Genomic DNA, 18,500 nt, shown 5'->3' with positions numbered 1-18,500 from the left:
TTGAAGAATTTTCCACAGTTTGTTATCCACAGAGTCAAAGGCTTTGGGGTAGTCAATAAAGCAGAAGTAGATATTTTTCTGGAACTCTGTCCTTTCTATCGTCTAACAGATGCTGACAGTTTGATCTCCCATTCCTCTGCTTTTCCTAAATCCAGCTTGAACATCTGGAAGTTCTTGGTTCGCATACTGTTGAAGCCTCACTTGGAGAATTTTGAGCACAACTTTGCTGGCATGTGAGATGAGTGCAATTGTGCAGTAGTTTGATCATTCTTTGGCGTTGCCTTTCTTTGGGATTGGAATGAAAACTGACCCATTATTTAGATGTATCTATTGGTAGATAAGGTATGTAGGTACATTTTTATGTAGGTACATATGTAAGGTATGTTAAGGTACATTTGCTAGGATTGATGTGACAAGCTATATACCTTAGTTGAGGATGCGGAATTATTTATTGAACCTGATTCTAAAGTTCAAATTTATACTTGCAAGGAATTTAGTCTGAAATCTCATGTACAAATAGCAACAATAATATTGATAGCAGCTAATATTTAAGCAGCAATGCTTTGTGCCCCTCACAGTGCTCATTGCTTTATGTGTGTTCTCTCATTCTTACCTCCACAGGATAAATTAGGAACGTTCAGAAGTGGAGGCCTCTGGCAAAATCTCAGTGGCCACAATGACAATGCGTTGTTTTCTTTGTGTGCTCCTTGTCCCCCCTTCTGCCCCACACAGCCTTAGATAAAGGTCTTGAAGAAAAATGTCCTTCTGCCACTATTTTTGTACTAAGTAGCAGTCAGATTTATTGGGGCCTATTGTGGCCATTAGCTATGCACTTGACCTTGGTATTCAGGTGTGTTACTGAAGTGTTACCTGCTTGTTTTTGCATGAATATTGTCAACCTAGATCCAGCCTCTCAATAAAACCTGCTAATAACCTGCAGTGATGAGAGTTCTGTTATTGGCTTCCAAGGACAGTGACTTCCTGTAGGCAGGATAATTTGTCCTTCTAACCTAGCAGAAAAGGGTAGGACATAGATAGAAAATAAGCTTCCCTGGTGGCTCAGAGGTTAAAGCCTCTGCCTGGAATGCAGGAGCCCCAGGTTCGATCCCTGGGTTGGGAAGATCCCCTGGAGAAGGAAATGGCAACCCATTCCAGTACTCTTGCCTGGAGAATCCCATGGAGGGAGGAGCCTGGTAGGCTACAATCCATGGGGTTGCAAAGAGTTGGACACGACTTAGCGACTTCACTTTCTAGATAGAAAAATAGCAATTTCTTTGATGCATTCTAAGTACTTTCCCAATACCTTAGTACTTAGCTACAATGGAATGAATGACCAATCTGTGCATTAATATATTTCTGTACATCACCAACAAAGAAAGGTTGGTAGTGGATTCTTTTTAATTATAAAAATTCTTCGACTTATTCAATACTGCCAAATTGGTTGCACATCTATAGTGTGGTGGCACAAAAATAGTTTTTGTGTGACTTTGCAATCATTTGTGCAAAATAGTTTAAAAAAAAAAACAAAACCCTAACAAAGAACAAAGTGAAAGTCACTCTATTGTGTCCGACTCTTTGTGACTGCATGGACTGTACAATCAATGGAATTATCCAGGCCAAAATACTAGGGTCGGTAGCCATTCCCTTCTCCAGGGAATCTTCCCAACCCAGGGATTGAACCCATATCTCTTGCATTGCAGGCAGATTCTTTACATCTGAGCCACTAGGGATGCCAAATTGCTATCTTAGAAAACTTTAAACAAGCCAATAACTTGAGTTAACTCTGGTACCCACTGATGGAATTATTTGAATGACTGATTATTTCTTTTCTGGCTTCAGATCCTGAAGTAGGGAAGTTAGTATATAGCAGATTTATAGGAACTTTTCTTCCTCATGTCAAAGGGCATAGCACTGTTTCCAAGGACTGGGCACAGAATGCCCAAAGTAGGGCTTGACTTAGCAGAGCCAGAAGACTGGTTTCTATCAGAAGCATAGAGAGAGGAGGTGGGACTTCACAGAAACTGATTTCACTTGCTAATCAAGTCATAGTTTGGGGTTTTAATCACAGTTATGACAACACTTAGCTCTGTGCTCTGGCGAAAATCACTTTATTCTGTTATTCTTACCCTTGTGCATGCTGTGTGCTAAGTTGCTTCAGTTCTGTCTGACTCAGCAACTGCATGGACTGTAGCCTGCCAGGCTCCTCTGTCTATGGAATTCTCCAGGCAAGAATATTGGAGTGAGTTGCCATGCCCTCCTCCAGGGAATCTTCCCAACCCAGGGATCAAACCCACATATCCTACATTGGCAGGCAGGTTCTTTACCACTAATGCCACCTGGGAAGCCCACTCTTACCCTCACCATCTCTCAAATGAGTGAGTCTCATGAAATGACACCAAAGGCCTTTCTAACTTCAAGTCTAAGAGCTCTCACTCTGACCATTCACCTGCTGAAACCTTGTGTGGAATTCTGAGGATTAGTTTGTGAAGGTCTCTGAAGCATTTGTGAAAGTTTCAATTTAGAAAGTAACCAATTTTACATTGACTACACGAAGCCCGTTATGCATATTTTTGGAAGGGAAATGTGGGGCCACTTAATATTTTTTAACTAAAAGAATCCATTAGTTTGATCTTCAGTGTCATATTTTTCTTAAGAGGAACATGTAACTTTGTGAATGGAACATAGACCTTACATTACAAAGGCATCTTCATCAGTATTTTTGTCTGTATTACCTATATATGATGAAAGTCATTGGATGAAATGCTTTTTTGACATAAATGAGAAACTTAGCTTTTGTGGTTATGGAAAAAGTGACAAAAGATAGTAGTCAGAAAGGTCTGGCTCTTTTTCCCCTCTAAATAATTTGACTAGAAGTTCACACTTGCACATCTATAGAAGCTTTCATAAGCTTTTCTATGTTGACAGTAAATTCACATCTTTATACCACTTCCCACATTAAACTGAAATCTTGTCTTCCAAATAGCCTGTGAATTGTTGCCCACCACCATGTCTGTACACAGATGTGGGATATTTCTTGTGGAAGGACTTTAAATGGTACATACGATGTTTGTATATTTAGAAAGGTAGAATTCCTTAGTATATAAGTGACTGCTAAACACACACATATGACATCTCTTATGTGCAGGATTTTGACTGATGAAAAGCTTAACTCTGTTGTATCTATAATACTGAATGAAGCCTCACAGAGTTTGGGGGAAAATCATGCTCCTTGACAAATATTTTCAAGGGATAATAGCTGCTTTTCCAGTTGTAAAAGGCGAGCTGAAACCATCCTATAAGAAGAAACACTGGACCTAGTAAACCAACATTTTATACTTGGACAAGATACGCAAATTTAAACAGAGAATTTTTTTAAAAGACAAAAGTTTTTATTTTATTGTTTTTTAAAAAATATAAAGTCTTCACAGTAAAAGAAAAAATTAGTTGTTTTTTTCCCTCCTACAAGAGGTTTAGGACTGTATAGAGATAGTTACATACATGGGCATCTCAAATGAGAGGGCACCAAACGTACATGTAATTGGTTGCTTTTTTCTTTCCCTCGGCAGTCTGTAAAAAATGTGAAAATGCTCCTGCTTCTGCCTAGCCATTAAAAGGCAGTGCCTGCACCATACTGTGATTTGGGAGCTGAAGAAAATGGCCAGAACTGACTGATATCTGATAAACAGTAACAGGAGTCAGTTTATTGCACCAATCGTTAAATAATGGTGCTGATTATAAGGCTGCTAACTGCAGATGCTGTAATTGTCTGTCATAAATCTTAGTCATTTGTGACAGGAGCACAATGAAAGGGAGCATCTGCTTGAGGGCAAATGACTTCTGATAAATATCAGCTCTACGAAAATGTACTTGGATGTGTCTCAATATTTTGGAGAGCCATTCATGTTGCTTCCACAAATGTGAAGTTATTATTGGTTTGTATTGATTTTGCCACCCTTTTTTTTTAAAGAGACAGAGTGACTCAAGGTTGAGTTGAATAGCATCTCAGCTCTTTATCTGATCTACTCATTTCTCTCAAATGCATGTTTGAGTGAAAAAAAATAATTGCACTTTTTTTCAGTAGATTGCTGTTCAGAAACACAGCCTGGGAAATTCAATATGCAGCTATAAAAAAATAACAAAAGCCAGCATTTATTGAAGGAGGAGGGAAGGCTTTTGGATTTTTACAAAGGTTATTTTTTAGAAAAGATTTTAAGTCCTAAAGTGCCAATCTGTAATGAATTTTAACTGCATGAAAATGAATTACATATTCTATTATGCCTATAGAAAAATAGTGAATATTATCATATTCATTATAAAATTTACTCAAATAATAAAAACCCCATGTAACAAGGACTTTTAAGTTTAAAAAACTTAGAAAAGTTCATATCACATAGAACTAACAGCCACATCTTTAAAATAGCTGCCTTTTTCCTGAAATATTTATTTCATATTAAACATTTAGTTGCTACATCAAAGACATCTTAGAAAAAGTGCAAAGCAAATAGAGTGAGGAAATACACATTTCCTGATGTGGAAAATCAACCTTGTAATGAGCTCAGACTTACAAATGTGGTTTGAAGATGGTGAAAGTTATTAATAAGTGCAGGCTATATCTGTTTATGGCTGTTGATGATTATCAGAAATATGGGTCTCTTATCAGAAGTTTCCATATTAAGAAAGTAAAAGTTTTGCGATCTGTTCCATGTAATTGCTTAGTTTGGGAGAATCCAGCTGAAGTGGTACAGGGGTGGCTCAGGGTATAGGGCTGAGGGAATGTAAGGACACATCATGGAAGTGGGGGAATGCACTCAGAGAGGAAATCAGCAACTTTCTTGTGGGCTGCTTGGACTCTTTCTTCTAACTTCTTCTGCCTCTATTTACAGCTCAGTGCCTTAGGTTGAAATACTGGGATATAAAGTCATCCATACATCCATAGAACAGACTCTAGGTGATAGTATTTTTGGTTTCACCATCTTATTCACAAGATACACTTTTTCTAAAAAGTTATCTCAGACTTTTCATTCTGTTCTTGACTGCAGGACAACTTGTGCTCTTTGGAATCCCTAATAACTCTAATAATCATAGATATCAAGAGCTTCCTGGTAACAGCCAGGACGTGGGACTGTCTTTAATGAAGGATTCCCTTAAAAGGAAAAGTCTCTGGTATTATTATAACTAAACTTCCTGGGAGAATATCTGAAATATAGTGCTTTATAATGACCCTAATTTTCAAAAAGGCAGATTTGGACAGGTTAGGTAGCCTTCATTGGTATTTGAAGAAATAGAAAAAATAAGTCCTAAATTGCAACCTTTTAAAAGAACATGGGAGGAAGGGAGATATACAAAAAAAAACAGCATACTTTGGTATCAGATCAAACTATATTTGATTCTCAGCTCTACCAGGCAATTTTTAACCTTTATCATCTGCCATTTTTTTAAGAAAGACCATTTTTATTAACACTAGAGTTGTGAGGAAGATCTGTAGTATCTATAAACCATTTGGTACAGTGCTTGGCACAAAGAAGACATCCAATAAATGTTTATGAAGTGAAGTGAAGTGAAGTCGCTCAGTCATGTCTGACTCTTTGCGATCCCATGGACTGTAGCCCACCAGGCTCCTCCGTCCATGGGATTCTCCAGGCAAGAGTACTGGAATGGGTTGCCATTTCCTTCTCCAGGGGATCTTCCCAACCCAGGGATCAAACCTGGATCTCCTGCATTCCAGGCAGAGGCTTTAACCTCTGAGCCACCAGGGAAGCCAATAAATGTTTATAGCTATTCTTAATTATGATATTACTCATGGTGTATATTTACTAATTAATATTATATATTGCTGCTGCTAAGTTGCTTCAGTCGTGTCCGACTCTGAGCGACCCCATAGATGGCAGCCCACCAGGCTCCCCTGTCCCTGGGATTCTCCAGGCAAGAACACTGGAATGGGTTGCCATTTCCTTCTCCAATGCATGAAAGTGAAAAGTGAAAGTGAAGTCGTTCAGTTGTGTCTGACTCTTAGCGACCCCATGGACTGCAGCCTACCAGGCTCCTCCATCCATGGGATTTTCCAGGCAAGAGTACTGAAGTGTGTTGCCATTGCCTTCTCCAAATATGTTATATATTAGTAGCAATTATAAATTGTATATGCTTATCTGGACTTGCATTTGCTTGTCAGTCATCTCCTGATTTTGATATTATGATTTATCTTTTTCTTCTGGAAAGAAGCTGCTAGGAAACTTAGATAAATTGTGGATTTCTACTTTTATGGGTATATTCCTATGACTAAGTGAAAAGGTGAAGCAACTATAAGTTAAATACCTAAGTCTTATCCTACTGGGGTTGGAGATAACCAAAGGGATTCAGGGGAATAAGTTTTCTGACATTCATCCTTGCTTTCTCAGAGCTTGCTGTATTGTTGGATAGAAAAACTAGCAGATAATTATATATTAATTGCCTCATTTTTATTAAATAGTGTAATGTAATAAAGTGCTGGAATAATTGGAGAGAGGACCTGAGCGAGACTTTCAAGACCCAATGTGATTTGGATAAGTCTAGTCACCTGACTTGAGGGAGACCAACAGCATGAGTTGAAACATGAGATTGACATGGAATGAGTTTGATGTATTTGAGGGACTCATTGAAATAAAGCAGAGACTATATCTTGGAGCAGCATGGGAATAAATAAAGTTGAATTGGTGGTGGTGTTTGAGGTCTGGTTAGTAGTATTACCAGTTTTCTCTTTAATACCTAGCACTTATTAACTCTAATGTGCCAAGCATTAAACTAACTTTTTTCATACTTGATTTCAGTTATACTCAATGGCAAGCCCATGTGATAGATAATGTTATTAGTCCTAATCTTCAGGTAAGGAATTATAAATCAGTTTAGATGTGAGTCAGTATGGTATGATGGTAAAAAGCTTCATCACTATAACTGGACTGCCTGGGTTTGAATGTCAGCTTTATTAATTACCAGCTGTGTGACCTTGGGCAATTACTCATTCACTGTGTTTCTGTTTCCTTGTCAGTAATACAGGGATAATAACAGTACCCAGCTCATAGGATTATTGTAAGGATCCAATGAGTTAAGTTTACTTTTAGATATCCTTTGGAATATTACTCAGTATATAGTCACATGTTATATGTGTTTGCTCTTAAGTAAATAATGTACAGATATCAATTTTGTGGAAGAAACAGAATCACTATATGACTATTACTTATGTTGACCATTAGTTAAAGCTCAGAGGATAATATACATAAGTAATTTATATTCATTATAGAAAAAATAGAACATATAAATAAGAAAATTAAAAATATTTCTCATGCATAATCATTACTCTTTGTATGTTCTTTCAAAATGTGTATTTATGAATGTATTATATGACATGATTTTCACTTAATAACAATTAGAGTTTAGAAACATTTTCTATATAAAAATATAGCTACATTATATTTTTTAATGGTTAGTAATCCAATATAAACATATGGCATATAAAATTGAACTAATCACCTACCTTTATATGCTATTTCCAGTTTGTTTTTGCTATTAAAAACAGTGCTGCAGTTTATAGAATTTATAAAACTGTCTCCTTAGGATAATTCCTAGAAGTATAAGTCCTGACACAGAATTATTCCTATTTGTCGGATACACTATATTTATATATATAAATTTATATACACGCACACACATATATATATATTACCAAACAGCCCTACAGAAACTTTTTGATAATTTCCAGTTCAATCAACAGTGTACGAGAATTGTCATCTCCCATTACCTTTGCTAACACTGGTAATTGACCTCCTTTTAAATAGCTTTTAGTCTAACATATGAAATGGCATATCATCATTTGAAATTGCTTTATTATTACTAGTGACCATAAAACTTCCAATATGCTTCAGTTCAGTTCAGTTCAGTTGCTCGTCGTGTCCGACTCTTTGTGACCCCATGAATCGCAGCACGCCAGGCCTCCCTGTCCATCACCAAATCCCGGATTCACTCAGACTTGCGTCCATTGAGTCCGTGATGCCATCCAGCCATCTCATCCTCTGTCGTCCCCTTCTCCTCCTGCCCCCAATCCCTCCCAGCATCAGAGTCTTTTCCAATGAGTCAACTTTTTGCATGAGATGGCCAAAGTACTGGAGTTTCAGCTTTAGCATCATTCCTTCCAAAGAAATCCCAGGGCTGATCTCCTTCAGAATGGACTGGTTGAATCTCCTTTCAGTCCAAGAGATTTTCAAGAGTCTTCTCCAACACCACAGCTCAAAAGCATCAGTTCTTCAGTGCTCAGCCTTCTTCACAGTCCAACTCTCACATCCATACATGACCACTGGAAAAAACAGCCTTGACTAGATGGACCTTTGTTGGCAAAGCAATGTCCCTGCTTTTCAATATGCTATCAAGTTTGGTCATAACTTTTCTTCCAAGGAGTAAGTGTCTTTTAATTTCATGGATGCAGTCACCATCTGCAGTGATTTTGGAGCCCCAGAAAATAAAGTCTGACACTGTTTCCACTGTTTCCACATCTGTTTGCCATGAAGTGATGGGACTGGATGCCATGATCTTCATTTTCTGAATGTTGAGCTTTAAGCCAACTTTTCACTCTCCTCTTTCACTTTCATCTAGAGGCTTTTTTGTTCCTCTTCACTTTCTGCCATAAGAGTGGTGTCATCTGCATATCTGAGGTTATTGATATTTCTCCCGGCAATCTTGATTCCAGCTTGTGCTTCTTCCAGCCCAGTGTTTCTCATGATGCACTCTGCATATCAGTTAAATAAGCAGGGTGACAATATACAGCCTTGACGTACTCCTTTTCCTATTTGGAGCCAGTCTGTTGTTCCATGTCCAGTTCTAACTGTTGCTTCCTGACCCACATATGCTTACTTAGCAATTTTAAATAAATTTTCTATTAATATTATTTCCTCTCAATTTTTTTAAAGAAGTTTAAATTTTGTATTGAAAACAAATTTTCATGATTATGATAATAACCTTTTGTTTGGCATATTTAAAAAATATGTGTGTGAATATGCTTTGATTAAACTATGATAAGGGAAGAATGAATTTGGATCCACTGGAGAGACTTTTCCTAAATTTCAAACATAAGCATATTATACCCTTGCTTTAAAACCTTTGATAGCTTCCCTTTAGCATGGCATAAAGTCTGTAGTTTAAAACTTGGCATGTTGGTTCCACCATGACTTAGTTCAGTTGACTTTTCTCACCTCTTTCCCAGCCACACTCATGAACTGGTGGTATGCTAGGCCACAACAGCTTGTGAGAGCAGACTGTGCACATCTCTTCTCAGCTCCACATTTAGTGATGTCACAGTGTCATGCTGGTGGCTTGAAATCAGCCATGGAGAAGTATTTATACCATTTTACTATTCAGTCACCCAGTCATGTCTGACTCTTTGCAACCCCATGGACTGCAGCACACCAGGCCTCCTTGCCCCTCATCATTTCCCAAAGTTTGCCCAAGTTCATGTCCATTCCATTGGTGATGCCATCCAGCTATCTCATTCTCTGATGCCCTCTTCTCCTTCTGCCTTCAATCTTTCCCAGCATCAGGTACTTTTCCAATGAGTCAGCTGTTCACATCAGATGACCAAAATACTGGAGTTTCACCTTCAACATAAGTCCTTCCAGTGAGTATTCAGAGTTGATTTCCCTCAAGATTTACTGGTTTGATCTCCTTGCTGTCCAAGGGACTCTCAGGAGTCTTCTCCAGCACCATAGTTCAAAGGTATCAGTTCTTCAGTGCTCCTCCTTCTTTATTGTACAGCTCTCACAACCATACATAACCACTAGGAAGACCATAAACTTGACTGTATGAACCTTTGTCATCAGAATAATGTCTCTGCTTTTCAACACACTGTCTAGGTTTGTCATAGCTTTCCATAGACACCAGCAAACACTAGAAATTAGTTGGGTTTTTATTTTTTCTTCCAGAGACTCAATCATCGAATATTTATCAGCATTCCACTACATAATACCCTCAACTGTAGGTATCCTAAACATCTTAACATTTCTGATCCAGTGCACCACTGAGACATGTAAGCATCTCAGATAGGGTAGTAACCAGTTGCTCCTGCAAACCATTATTTGGTCAACATACATCAGTGTGTGGGAGAAGCAGAGAAGCAGGCTCTCTAGTGGCAGGACTCTTGCCTTGTGCCTATGTTCTGACCAACTTGTTCTGCTCCAACATTGCCCACCCTTTATAATCACACAGAAAGTGAAAGTGAAGTTGTGTCTGACTCTTTGTGACCCCGTGGACTGTAGCCCACCAGGCTCCTCTGTACATGGGATTCTCCAGGCAAGAATACTGGAGTGGGTTGCCATTTCCTTCTCCAGGAGATCTTCCTGACCCAGGGATCGAACCCAGGTCTCCTGCATTGCAGGCAGACCCTTTAACCTCTGAGCCACCAGGGAAGCCCTAATCACACAGAATCTGCTGCTAATCAACCCATCCTTATGAAGTCTTAGGCCCACCCCTTGAGAGTCTTACCACTCCCTCATCCCCAGCTCAAGTAGCTTATCAGGGAAGTTCCTCTAACCATATACAGTCCCTTCCTTGAGAGCCATTCTGTTAAATATAGCTTTTTTCTGTCTTGTTTTAGTACCTCTTAAAGAATAGGATCTAAGACCATAGACTGGCTACCCCCACCTTTAATCTGAAGCTACCCTCAAGATAACTTTCTTCCCTACCTTGTGCCTAAGTACATGTGTTCTTGCTTCCTTTCACCTTCCCCTGCCCATCTGGTTGATAAGTTCCTTCTAACAGTAATCTCTTCCGTGTCTATAAGTCTTGATAGTAATAGGACTTATCACATGAGCCACTTTAAGCAGTAACTTTGTATCCATGAGTTTGAGCTAGCTCTAGGAGTTGGTGATGGACAGGGAAGCCTGGCATACTGCAGTCCATGGTGTTGCAAAGAGTCAGTCATGACTGAACGACTGAACTGACTGACTGTATCCTCATCAAAGAACCTTACATAGAAGGACTTAGATCATGCTTGGCTTTATAGATATTCTTGAGGAGATAGTGCCACTAAGGAAACATTTTATTAAGGTGAATATTGGCAGAAGTGTGCAAGATGACTGAAAGGAAAGAATTAAAATGGCCATTGTTAGGAAAACTGGATAGGGTATTGAAATTTTGTAGGGAAGATCATCTGGTCATGAGGGGGTAGTGAGCTCCTGGAGGTGGATGGTAGTAATGAGGACACAAAGAGCAGACAGACAGCAGAACTTAGTGAAAGGTGGCCTAAGAGAAGAAAAGCTGGACAAAATTTAAATATCTTCAAGCTTCTAATTTAGAAACAGACATGGAGTCATCTGTGTAAAACCATGAATTCGCAAGGAAGAGACATAAAAAGTAAAAGTAAAAAGTAAAAGTTGAGTATTAGAAAATTTTTGCATCTGGAAAAGGGGTACAGAAAAGGAGAAAGAGGAAAAATGATTAATGAACTAGAAAAAGAATCTAAAAATTGAAGTATCCTGAAACCTAAGGGAAGAGATTTTAAAAGAACAAATAAGGTTTTAAGTATTTTAAAATTAGTCAAAGGCAATAGAAAAAAATTGCAAACCATCACTACTGCAACAACCAAAAAACCAAAGGATAAAAGGACCTATATATATATACATATATATGTATATATGTATGTATGTATGTATGTATGTATGTATCATTGGTGTTGACAAGAAGATCTCTAGTAGCTTTGGAATTGACAGCCTCAGAAATAACTGAACAGTGGAAAGTCACTAGACCACAACTCAGTGAATCCAGTTCAAATTCCTGTGCCACCTACTGACTGTAATACCTTGGGTAAATGTCTTAATATCCCAGAAATTCAGTTTCTTTTATAAAGGGAAGATAATTATTGTCCTACTTATTTCACAGGGTTAGTGTGAGGTTCAAAAGACAAATGTTTATGAAAGTATTTTGAAAACTAAGTTTAATAAGAGTGTTAGTTTAATAAGAGTTACTTATTTCCATTACTATAGTCATGAAAATGTGTTAGTCACTCAATCGTGTCTGATTCTTTGTGACCCCATGGATTGTAGCCTGCCAGGCTCCTCTGTCCATGGGAGTTCTCCAGACAAGAATACTGGAGTGGGTAGCCATTCCCTTCTCCAGACTATTGTCATAACTGGAGCCAAATGAAAGGCAAGAAGGGTTAACATAATCCTAGGAGGGCTAATGTAAAGAAAGGTAAAGGATGAGAAGGGGAAGGAAGAGATTGAGCAGTACTAGAAGAAGGAATAGGGTAGAATGAAAACTTTATTTACTTTTGTTTGAAGCTGGGCGGGATTGGGGGCAGGAGGAGAAGGGGACGACAGAGGAAGAGATGGCTGGATGGCATCACTGACTCAATGGACGTGAGTCTGAGTGAACTCCGGGAGTTGGTGATGGACAGGGAGGCCTGGCATGCTGCGATTCATGGGGTCGCAAAGAGTCGGACATGACTGAGTGACTGAACTGAACTGAACTGAAGGCTCAGGAACCCTGAACATGGGTGAAGACACAGGGGGGGCACTTTCAATGTGGAGGAAGGATAATTGTGGGGATGGCACCCGGAGGAAATAAAGACTGTGATCTTTAGACATAAGGACAGACATCCCCTCCTCTGAGATTGGTAGGAAGGGTGAGACCTTGATATAAAGACATGTCAGGATGAAGACAGCATAAATAAAATTGGTCTTATAGAGCACTCTAACCATGTGCTCAAAGGATAAGGGAAGGGTGTCCAAGGAGGGTCAGGGAGAGAGTGACAGGATCTGGCTGGAGAATCAGATCTATCATAGCAGAAATACTGTTTGAACTCCTTCTATGATAGTATCTCCTTATGTTGGAAACAATTCCTTGAAAGGAATTGCGAAGTCTAACATCTATGATCTCAACCCCATGTAATCACTGACCATTAGCTTAGTCCAAGTAGCACAACATTGCCTAATAAGAAAAAGAGTTATTCAACTCCTCTGCAAGTTGAATTAGATAACAAATGTGATCATCTGATTTTCTGAACTGAAGATTTAAGTACATGGTTGGATACAAAATTTGTATATATTTTCCAGTTTTGAAAATCCATCTTAAAGGTGTGCTGGGGTCCGGCCCCGGTGGATCCAGGGTAATTCGAAGGGGAGACGGAGTAGGCATCCTAGGAAGAAACTTATTTAATTACAGATATATAGAGAGATTAGAAATGGATAGTGTAGTAGGAAAATTAGTGGAGAAAAGGATGCTGAATAACTTGGTTTACGTGGAATACCAATCACCACCTACATAGGCCACAGGCGTCTTTCCATTCTCCCGAAGGAGAAGAGGCACTGAGGCCTCCCTGGTCCGATCTTAGAAGCCCAGGCAAAATTAGCAGGCTTGGTGAGTACCCACGTACCAGATGGGAATTCAGCCAGAAGGGGAAAGAATGACATGGGGGAATCAGTCTTTCCAGAAACTGATCCCATTTCTTTATTTTTCAGGTTTGCTTATATACTTTTTGTTAGACATAGGGATGAATACAGAGTCACGCGGGGGTCAGCAGACCTGACCCTTGTCAAAATCAGGTGCTTCATATAAATGTATACAAAAGTCTTATAGGTTTTACATCATCTTCTGGCCATAAGGCCTGCTGACATTTTATGGCTCTTTCTGATAACGGTCAGTCAACTGGAAACTTATTTTTCCAGGGGTGATTTTTTCTTAGATCAAGCGCCACCCTCCAAATAAAGTTGCATTCCTATAGGGTGAGGGTGTAGTGGGTTACAATCAAGAAAGGAATTTACTTAGCTTAAGGTTTAACATGATTAATCTTAAAGGTTAACACTTATTTCTCCTATATGCTAGTTATATTCATTATAAGGGCAGGGAATATGGAGATTTAGCAGCAAATATTGGCTCAACAAATGAAAAACCCTTCACCAATATAATTTCTAATCACCCACTATACTATACTAATAATTTTCTAACTTCTCAAAAGAGTCTGTATTTAGAAAGTTTTAAAGCATCTCATGCCTCTCACGGTTGGGAGGCTGTAAACAATCACATGTGGCCGGACGAACCCACTCAGGCATGCTAGAGAACCTTCAGAGGAGTTTGTAAGTTGAAACACTCTTGTCACGCCCAGGAATTTTTATTAACTGGAGCTGCAAGTTAACTCCTTCTCCGAGAGAGGTGGTGATGGGGGAGAGCCCCTCATAAAGTCAGAGGTGTAGGTGAGAGCATAAAACAGACTCTGGTTTTGGGGGTAGATGCTCAGGAACAGGGGGTTTCCTGAGGCTCGATCCCGCCTTTGCGTATGCCGAAGCCTCCTTCCTCATGACCTTTGCCATGGGCGGAGTTCCTCATGCTGGCTCCCGGCAAAGGTGAACTTTGTACACTGAAATGTTGCATTCTCCAGGACATTTTCATGGTTTATAAGTTGAAAGGGAGAGTCATTTTGCAAATCAGGACTGTCTTAGAAATATGAATGATGTGATGCACATCTATGGTGACTTACATCTTGGATAACAAGGGACTCACATTACGATGTAAATGTGTAAGGTAGAGTTGAGATGGGATGAGAATATACCTCTATTCCAGCATGGTAATTGATTGGTGCTGAGTAGTGGTTTTTTGTGGAAGTAAGTGCCTTTTCCTCTGCCGTTTGCCCCTACCAGATGTTAAGGTAAAGAATCAATTATCTTTAAATACCACACAGATTCTGTTACTTCTCTTACAATAAAAAAAGAAGTTCTCCCGTCCTATGACTCGATCAAGTGTGGAAAAGGAAAAGTGAGAGGTTTACATGGTTTACTTTGTCAGGAGAGTGTGTAATTTCCTCGGTTCTGTCTCACCATAGCAAAAATTTGAAGCGATGGACAGACCAGTGTTATAGCTCAGTTTTATTTAGAAAGCAAAGGAAAATACATCCTCAAGGTGTGAGGCCGAGTCAGCCCAAAAGATGAGAAGAGAAGCCCCCGGCTCAATTCTTGCTCCTCTTTTTATATGTTTTTTTCCTCTTCCCCCTGGACCTGCCCTATGTAAACTGGGCTAGCCAGGAGGGCTGCTTGTTTTACCTGAGATCCTCGAACCTTCCTTTGTTCTATTTTCAGGGCTTTTCCCTTCTTTGTCTTTTAACCACCGCCACTCTGGATTCCTTTTTCCTATTCTAATTACCTAACAACTTCTTCTCTTGCCTGACTCTGGTTGACATCTGTGTTTGGGAATCCTACTATAACCCAGTGGTTCTCAAATTTAGCTTGTGACACATGATTATATTGAGATCAGTCCTGTGGTATGTTAACTACTTATTTAAAATGGCTAAAGTTGGGATAACTGTAAATAGTAAATTTTGACACATTAAACACTGTCCAAATTTATCCTATAATATTATTTCCTCATCACTTATATTCTGATATATAATTTCTTAGGCAGGCGAGAAACATTATGTTAAAGTTAGAATAATGGGAACATCCATGGAATTATACCACGTGAAAGTACCACTTGTCTGTGTGTCCAGAGAGAAAAAAAGTTGAGAACTGATGCTCTGGCAGTTGATGGAGCAGTGGCCCTATAGTTATTTTAGACATCACTAAAAAATCATACATGGTGAATACTTTCTGCAAAGCCATATTCTTTTAATTTGATTTTGGTCAAAAACATGCCTGGTTGAAGGAGTCAAGTAGTTATAAGATTCATCTTGAAAAGCCACAGGTCTCGTGAGACTGTGGTTCCCCACCCTGTTCCCACTCCCCTGAGACAACATTTGGGTTAAATTAATAATTGGTATTTGCCTTATGGTAAAGTAAATTTTCTTCATAACAGATTCTTTTGTGTTCGGTTGTGTCTGACTCTTTGCAATCCCACGGACTTTACCCTCCCCCACCCCCAGGCTCCTCTCCATAGGAGTTTGCCAGCCAGTTACTAGAGTGGGTTTCCATTTCCTCCTCTAGGGGATATACCCAACCCAGGGATCAAACCTGTGTCTCCTGCCTTGGCAGCCAGATTCTTTACCACTGAGCCATCTGGGAAGCCCTCGTTATGCTAGTACTAATGTACCATTGGGTCGCAAAGAGTTGGACATGACTGAGCGACAGAACAAACAAAAATTGGACTTAATCATTGCCTCATATTTTGTTAGATTTTTTTCCTTAAATTGTTTGTTAGAACTATATTCCTGTCAAATGGTCAATATGTTAGGTAATTTATCAGTTTCATTTTGATTGGGGGCATTCCTCCAGAACCCCTCCTTTTTTGCTCCAGCCCAGACTAGTTGCTTTCTAGGCTGATACTTAAGCATTGTCTGGGATTTCCCACTGCCTTAGTTCTAGAAATTTACTTTGCTTCTCTTGCTTGGTTTGACTCCCATGTCTAGTTTTTCTCCTTTATGTTCTTATTGTGGTGATTTCTAGTAGTTTCTTGAGAAAGTGAGTAAAAGGGATAAATATTTTTAAATCCTTCAGGTCTGAAAATGTTTATAATCTACCTTGACACTTGGGTAGGTGTAGAACTCTGGTGTGGAAAAAATGTATCCTCAGTATTTTGAATAACATTGCTTCATTGTATTCTAGCTTTTCAAGTTCCTATTGAAAAATTTAAACTCTGATTGCTGATCCATCAGATATAACCTCTCTAGAAGCTTTTAGGATCTTCTTTTTATCCCTAAAGTTCTAAAATAATCACAGTGATGAGTTATGACATATAACTTTTGTGGTCTAGTTTGGAATCTGCAACTTCAAGTCTTTTAGGGATTGGGAAATTATAGTGGTTAGTTTGTGATGGTTTCCTTCCCTTTCTTATGATTTCTCTTTCTGGAATTCCTGACTGTCAGATTTTAAGATTCTTGGATTGATTCTCTACTTTTCTTATGTTTTCTCTCCTACTTTTGCATTATTTTGTCTTTTTATTCTACATTCTGGAAGATTTCCTCAACTATATCTCCTAAACATTTTGTTGAAGTTTTGCTGTCATGTTTTTCAAGATTTTAAGAGCTTTTTATTGGTCTTATTTCATGGATACAATAGTTTACTTATCTCACTTTTAATTGCTGCTGTCTGACTTGTCTTTGTTTTCCTAAAGCATTTGGTGATCTTTGGATTCATTTCATATTTTTTAACTTTTTATTTTGTATTGGGGTATAGCTAGTTAACAATGTTGTGATAGTTTCAGGTGATCTATGAAGGGACTCAGCTATGCATATACATATATCCATTCTCCCCCAAACTTCCCTCCCATCCAGACTGCCACATAACACTGGACAGCGTTCCATGTGCTAAATATGTAGCAGGTCCTTGTTGGTTATCCATTTTAAATATAGCACTGATCACCAAGAAAGTATTGGGAGTTTTGTGTGTGTGCATGCACACACACATGTGCACGTGGGTATGTATTCACATGCACATGCATGTGGCAGAGACAGAAGAAGATTTCCTGATCTAGTTGGTTACCCTGCCTGATGTGAGGTGGCTGCCTACAAAGCCCTGGGGTGTTCTGGGGTTAGTGCTGGTGGGCAGAGCCAGGTTCTGGGGTGGATTGTTGTGTGGCCAGGAGTCTCAGATCGAGCACTGGCCACTGATGGGTGAATCTGGTTTCTAACATAGCTGGCTTCAGGGCCTTCAGTGTCCTAAAGCTCATGTCACCCTGCTGTTAAGTGGGGTTGAGTCACAGGGCAACTGGCTGGGTGGTCCAAGATGTCTAGGAGCTGGTGCCCATCTGCTGGTGGGTGAGCTGTGTCCTGACATTGCAAACTATTGGCCTGCGGTGGTCCTCGACCTTCTGTTTACCTGCTGAGGGGCGGGGTCAGGACCCACTGGATCCCTGGGCTATTCTTGCCCACTGATGGGTGAGGCTCATCTTGGGGCTAGTGCTGTCCTACTGTTCGGCAGTCAGGGCCCAGGGTCTCTGGCTGCAGGGACCAAGCATCCCATAGCTGGAGTCAGCCTGCTGATGGGCAGGACTAAGTATCTGCCTGCCTAAGTTGTTTGCCCTGAGGTGTGCCAGTACTGGTGCTAACAGGCTGGTGGACAGTGTTAGATCCTGGTACTAATACATTACAAGGAGGATTCAAAAACTGCACTTCTTAGTACCAGTGTCTTTGTGGTAGAATGAGCTTTCAGAATGACTGCCAATACTGTCTGTGTCCCCAAGGTGAGCTCCAATTGCTTCCTCCCTCTCTGGAGGCTCTCCCAAGTTCAGCACATGGGTCTTACTCAGACTTCTTTCAAATGACTGCTTCTGCCCTGAGTTTTGGAGGGTGTGAAATTTTGTGGGTGCCCTTTAAGAGTGAGGGCTCTATTTTCCACATCCCTCTGGGTTTTCTGAAAGAAAGCCACATTGGCCTTCAAAGCCAAATGACCTGGGGGCTCCTCTTCCTGATGCAGGAGCCCTGGGCTGAGGAGCCCAACATGCAGCTTCAACTCCTTCTTAGGGAGAACCTCTGCAATTGTGTGGGTTGCCCATCCCACATCATGGGTCTGGACCATATTGTGTCTCTCCTCCTCCTACCCATCTTGCTATGGTTCCATCTT

At 39.8% G+C, this 18,500-nt stretch overlaps 1 non-coding gene across 1 annotated transcript; it reads left to right on the top strand.

The window, feature by feature from the left end:
* The first annotated feature begins 1,048 nt into the window (after positions 1-1,048).
* Positions 1,049-1,120, top strand: TRNAS-GGA (transfer RNA serine (anticodon GGA)). Its single transcript has one exon. It is a non-coding gene; the product is annotated as a tRNA-Ser (tRNA).
* Positions 1,121-18,500: the final 17,380 nt, after the last annotated feature.

Source organism: Capricornis sumatraensis, chromosome 1 (genome assembly GCF_032405125.1).
Source record: "Capricornis sumatraensis isolate serow.1 chromosome 1, serow.2, whole genome shotgun sequence".
Lineage (NCBI taxonomy): Eukaryota > Metazoa > Chordata > Mammalia > Artiodactyla > Bovidae > Capricornis > Capricornis sumatraensis.
Note: the sequence above shows the minus strand (reverse complement) of the source record. Positions and strands in the feature narration are given on the sequence as shown.